We start from the raw sequence: 14,466 nt of genomic DNA, 5'->3' as shown, positions 1-14,466 counted from the left end.
GAGGGAATTCCTGTGGAGGAAAGATGATCTGGCCAGAGAGACAAAGTCTGAAGAAAAAGGAGGGAGAGAGAAATTGCTCCAAGCAGCATCAACCATACATAGCTTATAGAAAGATTAAGAGTGGTGGATTTGAAAGACCTCCAAGTTATGATTCCCCAGGTTTAAAAAAAAAAATGCCATCTGCAAAAGGAAAGATAGGTTGCACAGGTAGAAGGGAACCAGATTAGCCAGAGCACAGACTTCAAAGCTCCAGTCTGAATTTCATCAACAGGAAGTCATGAATGATGTTGGGGAACGGGTTTATTGACAACATTTCTGCAGATGATTCTAAGCAGAGAGTGTTTCCAGTGCCCTGAATGCAGGGATGCATGAAGAAGAAAGGTGGTCAGGCAGTTGTTCAAGTGATTCAGACTGAGCTGGAACAGAAGCAATAAATCTGTAAACTGTTCTCTGAAAAGATTAAATACAGTGACTGGCTGAGAACCCCAAAAATGCCTTAGGTCTAAATTCCTTCAGGATGACTGAACAGGGCACTGACAGAATCAAGAAACTGAGTGAATAGAAAATTCACACATTTTACGTTCGCTCCCGTCTCTCAAGTCAGCCTTAACTACTCTTTTATAAGGGTGGTAATTTTGCCTCCATGCTACTTTTTTTTTTTTCAAATAAACTTCAAGTTATATCAAAGCTTTTTTTAATTAAAAATTTTAATCTGTCCTCCAAAAGATTCAGTATAGATAACTATACTGAACTATAACTATACCATAAAGTCTTTGTTTCTACGCACAAAAATTGGAAGTTTTAGATGTCATCAAAATTTACTATCTATCATAATTAAATACCCTCAAAATCACATGAATAATGCAAACAATTTCTGTGTATTTTAGACATTTATTCATAAAAGTGTATCAATAATGTATGCTGAGCACTGTACTAGGTGCTACAAAGAATTCAAGAACAAGAAAATAAAATGCAGTCCCTGATCCCAAGCAATTTTTAATCTATTAGAGGAATAAGACAAGTATATAAACAACTATAAAATAGGGCAGAACGTGATCAATGCTGTCTTAAGAGGAGTATGAATAAAGAACATAGAAAATCAGAGGAAGTAAATCATTTCAACTAGAAATCAGGGTCAGGAATATATGTTCTGAGTCTCGAAAAATCACAAAGTATGAATGTTGAAGGTCTCTCCCAGACTTTATATCCCAAGATTCTCTTGTGTAAATGAAAAAGCACATCCCAGTTCAAAACAGAAGCTTTTTTTTAAAAAGTAAGCAGGTAAGAGAGCAAGAGTTAAATTCAGGATATGAAACTGCAGATGAATCATGAAACATGAAACTGGAAAGACAGGTAATGACATTTACAACTATAGGCTTTGACTGGCAGATAATTGAGTCCTACTAATTTCTAAAGGGAAAGACAGTCACTCAAGATTTCAAAAGGATTTTGGCATGATGGGATATGATCTGTCTATAATTCAGCAAATTCATGTTCTTTAGACATTTAATCTAGCAATAAAGTGTCTGGTATGGGGGAACCACAGAAGAGAACTGCAATAGTTGAGTAGGGATAACAGAAACAATGATCATCTTAGAACAATGATAAACAAATAAACTGGATGATCTAATATGCTTTTGCCAAATACCTCTCATAATCTAGTAAATATGGGTGATAAGACACAGACTTCCAGTAGCATTTAAATAAAGAGACAGAAGCAGGATTTCTCCATGCTACAGTTTTTCATTGGAATTCCCAATACTCAAGCTAATCTTCCAATACAGGTGCCAAAATAAATGGATATAACCTTTGAGTTCAAAATTGAGCTAGTGAGGTCAATCCATGGACGTGTTAGTGAACTTCTATTAGTGAGTATCTCAGCCTAGACAAATATTTTTATTATTATAATAACAATTCTTCTAGAAGAATATAAATACTGTTATTGGTTGGAATACTATCCTTTCATGCCATCTGGCATTCTTCTCCCCACCTAGGACTAAACTCAAAATATGAAAGTAATCTACTTACTCCTGGCTAGCCTATATCCAAGGCCACCCATGTGCTTCTTAATTATAACCCTGAGTCAGACTCTTGCAGTCATTAAATTCATGGGATTGTATCAATCTCAAACCCATGGTTAGTTTTTTATATGCAAATTTGCTGAATTATATACAGGTAAAATCTCATCACAATGAATTTAATTGCAATAAAAGGCTATGGAGAAAGATCTATGTCTCAAGGGAGCGATGTCCTACCATTGCAATGATTTCCACAACTGGAATTGTTACTAATCCTTGAAATGAAAATCATTTCTTTTGAAGATATTCCATCTCCCTCCAGTACAAAGGAAAGGAAAATTTTCTTTTGCTCTTTTATTCTTTAAGAACTTAGCCTTTAAAAATACATTTCATGTGATAAAGGTAGAATTTTAACTCAGTTAAAATTAAAAAGTTACTGAATTTTCCCTATAAATTTAGCAAATACATATATATTTTAATGAAAATGCCTGGCATTAGGGAAAGTGAGGGAACATAAACTGATATATTCTTTCTGGAGGGCCATTTGACAATATATATCAAAGGTACTAAAAGTGCATACTATTTACAAGTTAAGGTCTCAGCATGTTCACTGAAATGCCACTTATAACAACATAAAATTGGAAACAAACCTAAATATCAAAAATATCAATTTAAATGAATTATAATACATCCATATAATAGAATCCTGAAAGTGTTAGTCACTCCATCGTGTACAACTCATTGCAACCCCATGGACTGTAGTCCAGCAGGCTCCTCTGTCTGTGTGATTCTCCAGGCAAGAATACTGAAGTGGGTGTATATGCTTAGTCGTTCAGTCATGTTCAACTCTTTCTGACCCCATTGACTGTAGCCCAGCAGGCTCTTCTGTCCATGGGTATTCTCCAGCCAAGTATACTGGAGTGGGTTGCCATTCCCTTCTCCAGGGGATCATCCCAAACCAGGGATCAAACCCGGGTCTCCCACATTGCAAGCAGATTCTTTACCATCTGAGCCATCAGGGAAACTCAATAGAATCCTATGCAGCTATTTTAAATGATGCCAAGAAAACTGTCATAATTATTGAAGTACAGCAAGTTATGGGTTTCCCTTGTGACTCAGCTGGTTCAATCCCTGGGTTAGGAAGATCCCCTGGGAAAGGGAAAGGCTACCCACCCCAGTATTCTGGCCTAGAGAATTCCATGCACTGTACAGTCCTTGGGGTTGCAAAGAGTCAGACACGACTGAGTGACTTTAACAGTATGATTCTGCTTTTGTAAAATATACTTATTTAAATTTTTAATATAGAATAAAAGACCAAATAAACTATATAAGAAATTGAAATTATAGTGGTGGTTTTTCCTATTAATAGGGTCAAAAGTATTTTTGGTTTATTTTTATTTATCCATTATTTCTAAATTTTCCTCAGTGAATATTTATTTTTCTAATAAACAATGGAACAAATATAAAAACTACCCCTCAGCTGCCTTTTCCCCTCCACTCCTTATCCGCCTCACTCCTTCAAAAAAAAAAAACAACAAAAATCCTGAAACTATCCAACTAACAATAAAAACACGAATACAAATAAACATGTACCACAACAGAAATGCAATCCAGTACTACACCTTAATTTTTCCTACTCAATGTGGAGTACTTATTTTCATTGCTTATTCATCATATTGAATCTATCTTTATAGTTTCTATTGATGTAATCTCTAGGCATGCTCTCTTCATGGCAAATTCTAATACAAAAAACAACTTGTACTACTCACATTAACTACAATAGAAATTGATCTTTAATATTATGTGCTTGTCACATCTGGAGAAATAGGTCACTATTGCACAAAAACAAGAGTAATAGTTTTATAAGTTGTGTCTGTCGCATGATAGGAATCAGCAAAATTTTATTTGAGGCTGAGTTCTTTTAGAGCTTTAACCTAAAGAGCCTGTCCTAATGATGCCCCTGGTGGCAGGTAACATTTAATTTTCTTCTGTGTCACTGAAAAAGAATTAGATGTAAAACTCAGGTAAGAGATTAATATTTCACACCCTGAGGCTAAATACTTCAACATGAATATTCATAGAGTCCTATTCTAAGTGAAATCTCATGTGAGTATATATTTTAAATGCTTGAATATTTTACATAGCGCAGTTCAGAGACTGAAAATTCTATAGAGGAAAGCAAGAATTCTGTCAACTATCAGGCTATTTAATTGCAGGCCTGAACATACAACTATGGCAAAGTGTATTTCACACAAACACACCCCATATTCCTATAGCCCCCTTCCAAAAGTCTAAGCAGAGCTGTCTTCTTGGTCATTTCCTATTGGTGATGAAAATAAACGTTAATGATCACTAGGAACAACAACAACAAAAAAGTTACTCCCTCAGGCTGAAGATGCCTGACTATGTCTATGTCCTTTGCTAGGTTCTAAAGGGACCTGGGAGAGTGGAGAGAAGGAAAGGTGGAAAGGAAACATATCCAGGACCATTCTGGTACTGGTTGGATTCACTTTACTATACCCCCACCCACACTCCCACCATGACTGTAGCAGCCCCTTTGGTACAGGGTTCCTGGTCATTGCCCTAACTTATCTCTGGTGGTAGCTTTTCTTAAGAAAAAGATAAACAAAAGGGGTTGCTCGAAAAACTCTTTGAGTTCTATTAAGAGAGCCTGAGTAGACACAAGCCAGTTGTGGGCTTCCCCAGTGGCTCAGCGGTAAACAATCTGCCTGCAATGCAGGAGACGCAGGTTCGATCCCTGGGTTGGGAGGATACCCTGGAGGAGGGCACGGCAACACTCCAGTATTCTTGCCTGGAGAATCCTGTGGACAGAGGACCTTGGTGAGCTACAGCCCATAGGGTCACGAAGAACTGGACACAAGTGAAGTGACTTAGCACATACAAGCCAGCTGTGGGTAGGGATGGGAATGCAGAAGTAACAAGGGCAGAACTAATGACATAAAAAGTATAAAAAATTAATAATGAATAGCCTGACCAAACAACCACTGAGTTAGCTAGGGACCCATGATAATAGCCAATACATGCTTTTAAAGGTGTAAACACAAGAGGAAAATTTTTAGTCTGATATCTCAAGTGACTGAATATAATAGAATGAAAATTGATGTAAAATGTATGCCTAGGGTAAACATCCTAACACTTCTAGAATTTTGTAGAAGAGTCTTTATAGAATGATCCTGCCTTGAATCACATAGTCAGACTGTATGACCAGATACACAGATATACTATCTGGAGATTCATCCACAATCTAATGCCTGAGATGTGTGTTTCCTGTTTCACAATTAGCAAATAAATACTCAGTGCATATCTGCTCCTCCATTAACATCCCTACCCTTTAGCTATCTCAACCCTATAAAGTATTCTGCCACCATTTATACAAATTTCTAGGGAAATAAATTTCAGCAACTGACTGAGGGTCAAAGCAGAGCAAAAGCAGGTCAAGGCAGAAGATAGACCTAACATGTGTCCTCTCGGGAGATCTCCTTGAGACCTGAGTTTAAAAGGACTGTTCCTGACAAATCTGATGCACCTGTGGTACACCACAAAAGGAGCTGACAGCCTTGTTCTGTTACCATATAAGGACTTAGACCAAGAAGAATGAGGTAACCTAAAAAAAGAGGAAAGCAGATCAAGGCAAGCACAGAGCCAAGATATAATAGCAAAACTTAAAATCATTCAGTGAACATTTCCTACATATCTACTACAAGCCAAGCTCAAGAAATGCAAAACTGAGTCTTCACCCATCATCCAGTAAGAGATTAAGTGAACATATATAATGTGATTACACTAAAGATCCAGAACACAAAGACCAGGAAGAAGATATGGCAGACAGAAAAGTGCTAAGCAAATAAACGAACAAAATCAATATTTCAGTTTAAATAACTGATTCCAAAATAACAATTTAGAAATAAAATCCAAGATAATTTTAACATAGAAAGTGATGGGTTGGGGAAAAGTGAGCAATATGCTGATTCTCATTTTGTACATAAGTAATGAATATGCAATAATTAATTTTTAGGCATCAAAGAAAAATGTTAAGCTTGAATGTGATCATTTACAAACCACTATATACTACAGCAGAAACTAACATAACATTGTATATCAACTATACTAATAAAAAATTTTAATAGAAAACCACTATATAAAGCATATAAAATTACAAAACATAAAAAATAAAGGAATGAGAAAAGTGTAACAAAAAGGTAATAAATTCCACAAAAGAAAAAGGAAAATGAAACAAGAAAGCATAGCATATTGGAAAAAAATATAAAATGGAAGATATAGAAATAAATGTGTTTATAATTTGATACATATAAGTTAGTTAAATTCCAGGGTTAAAGGACAGAAGCTCTCAAGTGAGATTTAAAAAACTACATACTATGTAAATGAGACACACCTAAAATAAATTTTCATGGGTAGGGTAGGAAGAAAAGGATGAGAAAAAGATATTTAAAGGAACAGTGGCTTAAGCAAGATAGAAGCATATTTCTTCCTCACATTATTCTTCCTACCACAGGGCCTTTTCACCAGCCTTGTCTAGTTTTCCCCTAGATCTTGATCCAACAACACCTTCTTGTCATTTAGGCCTGGATAAAATATGACACTAGTCCCACCCAGCTAGGCCTTTTTGACCTGTTCCTAAAGTGTACTATTCTTGCCACCTCTATTATATTGTCTTCACAACTTTTTTCAATTTCTTGATTTTATTAAATCTTATTCTACTAAGACATAAACTCCATGTGAGCAGGGATCTTTACAGTATTTCATCCTCTTCTGGGGGAATGAAGGCAGGTTCTCAATAAGCCAGCTTTTGGTTTCGTTATTTTTCTATTTTTTTCTGTTCAATCATTTCTGCTATTTTCTTTCTTGTACCTGTTTTTAGTTTCTCTCTTTCACTAGTTTATAAGGTGGAAGATAAAATTTAAGTGACTAAATTGTGACTTCTCTTCTTTCCTAATATAGGTGCTTAGTGCTCCATAAATGTCCTCTAGCACTGCTTCAGTTATAGTCACAAATTGTGTATTTTTTTGCTTTCATTTTCATTCAGTTAAAAATACTATCTAAATTCCCCTTGATTTCTTCTTTGATGCATGGTTTACTTAATACTATTCTGCTTTGTTTCCAAACATTTGGGGGTTTTCCATATTTTCTCAGTTACTAATTTTTAAATTAATTCCTTTTGAAGTCAAAGGGCAAAGTTTGTATAATTTAAATCCCTTTTAAATTTGATACTTTTTTATAGACCATAATATTGTATATCTTATTAAAGTAATGTAAAAAATGTCTACCTTAAAGAAATGCAAAAAGCAGACACATTACTTTGCCAACAAAGGTCCATCTAGTCAAAGCTATGGGTTTTCCAGTAGTCATGTATGGATGGTGACAGTTGGACTATAAAGAAAACTGAGTGACGAAGAACTGATGCTTTTGAACTGTGGTGTTGGAGAAGACTCTTGAGAGTCCTTTGGACTGCAAGGAGATCCAACCAGTCCATCCTGAAGGAAATCAGTCCTGAATATTCCATTGGAAGGATTGATGCTGAAGCTACAAATTTTTGGCCACCTGATGTGAAGAGCTGACTCACTTGAAAAGACCCTGATGCTGGGAAAGATTGAGGGCAGGAGGAGAAGGGGATGACAGAAGATGGGATGACTGGATGGCATCACTGACTCAATGGACATGGGTTTGGATGGACTCCAGCAGTTGGTGATGGACAGGGAGGCCTGGTGTGTCGCAGTTCATGGGGTCGGAAAGAGTCGGACATGACTGAGTGACTAAACTGAACTGAATAGAGCTTCTCCATCTTTGGTTGCAAGGGACATTATCAATCTGATTTTGGTGTTGACCATCCGGTGATGTCCATGTGTAGAGTCTTCTCTTGTGTTGTTGGAAGAGGGTGTTTGTTATGACCAGTGCATTCTCTTGGCAAAACTCTATTAGCCTTTGCCCTGCTTCATTCTGTACTCCAAGGCCAAATTTACCTGTTACTCCAGGTGTTTCTTGACTTCCTACTTTTGCATTCCAGTCCCCTATAATGAAAAGGACATCTTTTTTGGGTATTAGTTCTAAAAGGTCTTGTTGGTCTTCACAGAACTGTTCAACTTCAGCTTCTCCTGTGCCGCGCAGCCACTGCTCCTGGATAAAACACAAGCTGGAACCAAGATTGCCAGGAGAAATATCAATAACCTCAGATATGCAGATAACACCACCCTTAAGGCAGAAAGTCAAGAACTAAAGAGCCTCTTCATGAAAGAGCAGAGTGAAAAAGTTGGCTTAAAGCTCAATATTCAGAAAACTAAGATCATGGTATCCGGTCCCATCACTTCATGGCAATAGATGGTGAAACAGTGGAAAGAGTGGCTGACTTTATTTTCTTGAGCTCCAAAATCACTAAAGATGGTGATTGCAGCCATGAAATTAAAAGATGCTTACCCCTTGGAAGGAAAGTTATGGCCAACCTAGACAGCATATTAAAAAGCAGAGACATTACTTTGCCAACAAAGGTCCATCTAGCCAAGGCTATGGTTTTTCCAGCTATGGATGTGAGAGCTGGACTATAAAGAAAGCTGAGCACTGAAAAATTGATGCTTTTGAACTGTGGTGTTGGAGAAGACTCTTGAGAGTCCCTTGGACTGCAAGGAGATCCAACCAGTCCATCCTAAAGGAGGTCGGTCCTGGGTGTTCATTGGAAGGACTGATGTTGAAGCTGAAACTCCAATACTTTGGCCACCTCATGCGAAGAACTGATTCATTTGAAAAGACCCTGATGCTGGGAGGGATTGGGGGCAGGAGGAGAAGGGGGCGACAGAGGATGAGATGACTGGATGGCATCACCGACTCGATGGACATGGGTTTGAGTAAACTCCGGGAGTTGGTGATGGACAGGGAGGCCTGGCCTGCTGCGATTCATGGGGTCGCAAAGAGTCGGACATGGCTGAGCAACTGAACTGCACTGAACTGAGACCATAAAGTATAAATGGAACTATTTATTTACACTATCAACACTGTCACATAAGCAGGAAATCCTACAGATTCCATTTATTTTTTAAGCAGAATAAATGTGTTAAAATGATTACAGAATACAGGGTCAATATACAAAACAGTCATATTTCTACATACTAGGAAGGGGAAAATTTGGAAAATAAATTTAAAGAGCAATTATCAATTACAACAAAGATTAAGAAATACATAGATATAAATTTTACCAAAAATGCCTACAGTGTTCTGTATACAACAGAACAGTGAGAAAAATTTGAGAAAGCATAAATCAATGAAATAACCCATATGAAATATTCAATATCATTAAGACATCAGTTGACCCCAAATTCATTTATAGATTCAAGACAATCTCAATCAAAATTCCAGCAGACATTTTTGGAGACATAATACAATGAAAAAAAGTAATGAACCTCCCTAGTGCCCAGATCATTGTGACGGAATAGCATTTCCTATCAAAAGAATATAGGGCTTCTTGGCGAAATAACCGACTCTAAGTCTTTGGCAGGAAATGAATAAAATGAACTTCAAAGTTTTGTTATCTCACATAGCAGGAAAACTAGCAAAGTCTGCCAGAGTGATGCCAAAAAGATTCAAGTGCCAATTTAAAGAACCTCCCACTGACCAAACCTGGGATAATTTATGCTTCAATAAGGGTTGAAGCCTACTGAGTATGTTTCAACTTACGACTTCATGACAAAATAATTGTTTAAAGAAATTAACTGGTCACCTTTAAAGTATAGTTAGAAACTAATTCATTATCTTAAAAATGGGTAATAAAAATGAGTCAAGCATTTATCCTACTTTACTTACTTGAACCAAACGAAAGGTAGTGTCTCTTTAAAATGTATATGAAATTAATTAACAACCTACTTTGAGAAAACGAAATTGAAAGAGAAACACTAAATGCAAAAATAAGGGAAAAATAAGTTGAAATATGACTAGAACAATGGAAGATTTCAAGGATGCAATGACTATGACTAACAGTGGGGCTGAGGTGCCAAAATACAAGAATTGGCTTTAGGGAAAAGAATCATCTGAGACTGCCAGAGAAGTACAAAAGGAACGTCAGAAGGGCTATGAAATAATGTGCCAAATATAGGATATGTAGTTTTATTGGGTAGTCTAATCTCTCTTAAATTAGGTCAAGTCACCCTCTGATAGAGACCATAAATTATTTGCAAGGAATTTAGAAAAAAAAGCAGAGGGAAGAGGCCAGAGCTTGCTGGATACTACTGTTTACTGTTGACATGCTATGTATTTAGAAGGCAGAGTGTTGAGTGTTGTGTGTGTTTAGGGAAAGGGAGGGTCAGGAGAGAATAAAGAAAACTGCAAAACTAATAAACTGCAAGTGGTAAAGTATCTGTAATAGGTATTGGAAAAGGCACTCTTATGATGGATAAATCATAGATTTCTACCAAAAAGCCTGGATGAAACAAAGACACTGGGATGGTTGGAGATACCAGTGAAGGGCAGAGAAAAGCAAGACTGGTAGGCAAGATTGGCTGGGAGAGATACCATGTACTCATTCAACATTAACCAAGAGCCTAACTTACCAAACTGCTGAATCCAGTAGAGAAGTTCCTAGAACAGTAAGGGCCAGGTGTTAATATAATGGCCTGGGATTACAAAGTGGCTAAACTGAAGAGTTTGAAAAAGGGGAACAAGAAGAGTGTTATGACATTAGTACAGGATTTTGATGTTAAAGGAATGCACAGGGATATAAGAAAATAATAGCTATTGGCTTGTTTTTTTATTCTTCATTCCTCAAAGCTTCAAGAGAGGTGTAGCCATATTGTCAACTGTATTAAATTCATATCTATATTACTGATGATGCAATAGCTAGCTATTTTGATCCAAAGCTGGGAAGAATGAGAGTTATTAGTGTATAGTTTTACTACTGCTATATTTTAATACTGCATTTTTGAAACAACCAAAAAAAAAACCCACTTAGACAGTCCATCTTTTTATTCAAATCTTTTGTAAAAGAAAAGCCTACTACACCCACAAATGTGCCTAGAATACATCACGTCATGAGCAAAACACATTAGGAAGTACGTGAGCATTTTACTAATCATCTGAGAAGGGGATTTTTTGAAAATGCAATGACAGAGGTTGTAGTAACTTTCCTTTGAACATGTGCTGACTTCTGCTGTCTCTTGTTCTCATTTGTCAGGTTTCTTAATGTTCCTCTTAATAGTGTCTTTATTTTAGTTCTCCCAAAGGAATATCAGCAATTTCTGGGAGCAAGAAGAAAACTTTCTGTCAATTCTGCATAATGACCAAAACAGAGTGATTGAATCACTTAATTGAAGCTCTAAGGTTCATAATGTGAGGCATATTAGACCCTATTCACTGTGAAAAGGAAACAGCGAGTGGGTGTTCATGTAGGCAGTAAGAACAGAGAACCAAGTCTTTTCTGTCTTTATGTTTGCTTTATTTTTCTGAGGCTCATACAATTCACAAGAGATTCTGCCTCAACTCTGTAATAGCCAAAGGGTGATAAATGGGAAAAAGGGAAAAAAAGACAAAATATAACTAAAATAGAAGCACACAAAAGTTCTGCATATAGACTGTTTTATAAGCCCATAATTTCATTAGCTCACAAAATTGCTACCAATCCTGTGACCTCACCTGTTGGCATCACAGCAAAACTACAGCTGTTGAATGTGCAACTGCAGTTATGGGATGCACGGTGCTGATGCATTAGTCAGATTTTCAAAGACAGCTAATTTTGAGTCTATATACTAGAAGTGTTTAGCTCCCAAATCTATGGGTATCTACTTATATGACTGACCAGTACAGGAAATATCCCAATGCTCTCTAAGAGATGTGGGTGAAGATCACAGCTTCCAAGTCACCTAAACGCCTAAGTGGTCACTTTACTCTTGCCCTTCTGAAGGTATAATATATGTGTCACTTGGAAGACACTGGAGCTAAGTTTTCTGACTCTGGATGCCTCTCTACTCTCAATTGATAAAGCTTCATCTCACATTATTGAACCCAATTTGAGAAGAATCAAGCTAAGAGCAGCAACAGAAGCTCAGAGAACAGTAAGAACAGTAGAAATCTTACTATCTTATTCAGAGTTGATGGTTGACATGCTAACTTTAAAAAAAAAAAATTAATTTAGGTTAAAGGAAGAAAAACAACTTTAAATTCACATATTAAACATTTTACCTTAAAAAGCAAATGTATGTTCATTCAATAAATCTAACATTAATTTGTTAGATACAAATTAATTGGCAAGCAACTTTCATACTAGTTCCTCCATATTTGTTGACTGTTGTCAGTTCAGACTGTGATTCAGTATACTATGCAGGGGTATTTTTTTGGTTACAACATGAGTAATTTTGCCTCTTGATTTGTTCTTTTCTTCATATTCAGTTCCATCTCTTCTTTTGGCATGCATAATTTCTGCATCATTCACAATTTCATTTTCCTATAAATTGTCACCCTCAACCCTATGTTATATATCATCCTCCTAAAAATCACTAGAACCCTTGATTTGTTTGAGATCAGGGAACTAATAAATCATGCCCTTTATTATTTTCTTATACATTTAGATTTTCTGCAGTGGTTGTCAAGCTCAGGTCAGTTTTCTCCAAGATGCAACATATGCTGAACTGGAAACTATTTTACTACACTATTGTATTATAAATAGTATCTATCACATTGATGACTCAATAATTCTGCACTACCTACATTTTTATCTTAAATTGTTTCCAAAATAAAAGTCAAAAGCTTCCACTTGTTTTATTTGATAAACACTTCAGAATTCCTTAACCCATCACTGACTAAATCAAACAAGATGATATCTGCTGGGGAAAATGTGGCATTTATATCCCCTACACAGTCCTTAAAATGGGAATGTAAAGGAGTGATAGCTAAAAGGACATAGTTCTTTTAGTATCTTTCTCAGGTAGTTTTCTTTAGAAAATGTACAACTTCATAAAAAACAAACTGTAGAATTCATCCACGCCGTATTTTGTGAGCTGTTGTAAACCAGTAAATTCATAGGTTTTAAGTGCTCTAGGATTTGTGGCTTGGTCAGTTATCTCAAGTAGCAATTTTTAAGCTTCAGGTAGTAGTCTGCTGGCCACTGCTCTGGGTGTTTCTTGGGCTCTGCATGATGCACATTCTACTTTTCATGTAATTGTTTTCATAAGCAGTGTCTTACACTTTGGGCCTGTTTATCAATATTATAAAAATATTCACCGATAAAATATTTTGATAAATGATTCACTCATCTGTTGACTACTAATCAACAGACTGTTCATTGGATAATTTCTCCCTTCTTTGCACAATATGTGACATCTTAATTTTCTTCCTCTATCCAAGCCATCTATTTGCTATAAAATATTTGCTGCCAAACTTCTGATATAAAACCAAGACTTTTCTTTAGATATAAATCCACTAACTCGAGTATCACACTCACATGAGCTGCACCTAAAACACTGTCTATGGTTTCCAGTTCATATCCTTAAAGTAAAGTAAGGTAAAGAAACTTGCCAGCACTCTAGGAAGAGAACACTTCTGGACTTGTGATATTTTCCAGCACTAAACATCTAATTTGACAGCACTGGGCGTGCCTTTGAGTTTTTCTAAAGTATTCTACGTAATTTTCATAAAAACAACAACTCTTTACTTATGCTCATAATTCATCAGTTTACATAATATTTAACCACAGTGCATAGTTAAAATATCAAGTAAAATTGGCATAACAGACTTGAGAACAATCTTGATTCACCATCAGTATGTGACTCAAATTACTAGCACAGAAGTGCCTAAGAAAAAAGCTTTTTGACAGCAAATACTCACCATGCAGTGAGTGCTCAACATGCCTTACCACTCAACATGCCTTATGGGGGGAATATTACACTGGGACTGATTTTTAATTCTTTACTCTCCTGGTAACTAAACTGTTTCCACAAATATGATGCTATAATAGAATAGTCATGTTGGTACCCTGATATGATATTTTGGGGCCTAAGTTTCAATTTGGGAGTCACTCTCAACTATTTGGGGCCTAAGACAGTATCCAGGAGAATCCCAAAATAAAATACTTATCCTGGAACTGAGCCCAGACTAAATTTTCAAAAGAATTGCGGTAGGTCAAACATGTGATGTTACAGTACTTGGAATACAACCCCACACAGACCAAACCATTTTGGAAATGATGCCAGAGCTGAAATCACAATTTGAGAGAGATCCATATTTTAGGATGAGCTATTTCAAGAGGAGAAATAAACTATGCAACAATATGATAGCTAAATGAGGTAGTATAAAAAACTCCCATGCAAAGTTATAATAAGACCACATTTCTTCAGAAATGAGGCACCAATGAAAAAGTGGGAAATAGGAGACAGTCATCCTGCTTAGGTTACTTCAAGGTTTCTACATTACAGTAAGTTAGCATTACACAGTTGCAACA

This window comes from Muntiacus reevesi, chromosome 2 (genome assembly GCF_963930625.1).
Source record: "Muntiacus reevesi chromosome 2, mMunRee1.1, whole genome shotgun sequence".
Classification (NCBI taxonomy): Eukaryota; Metazoa; Chordata; class Mammalia; order Artiodactyla; family Cervidae; genus Muntiacus; species Muntiacus reevesi.
The sequence above is the reverse complement of the archived record's forward strand: the minus strand, read 5'-3'. Positions refer to the sequence as shown.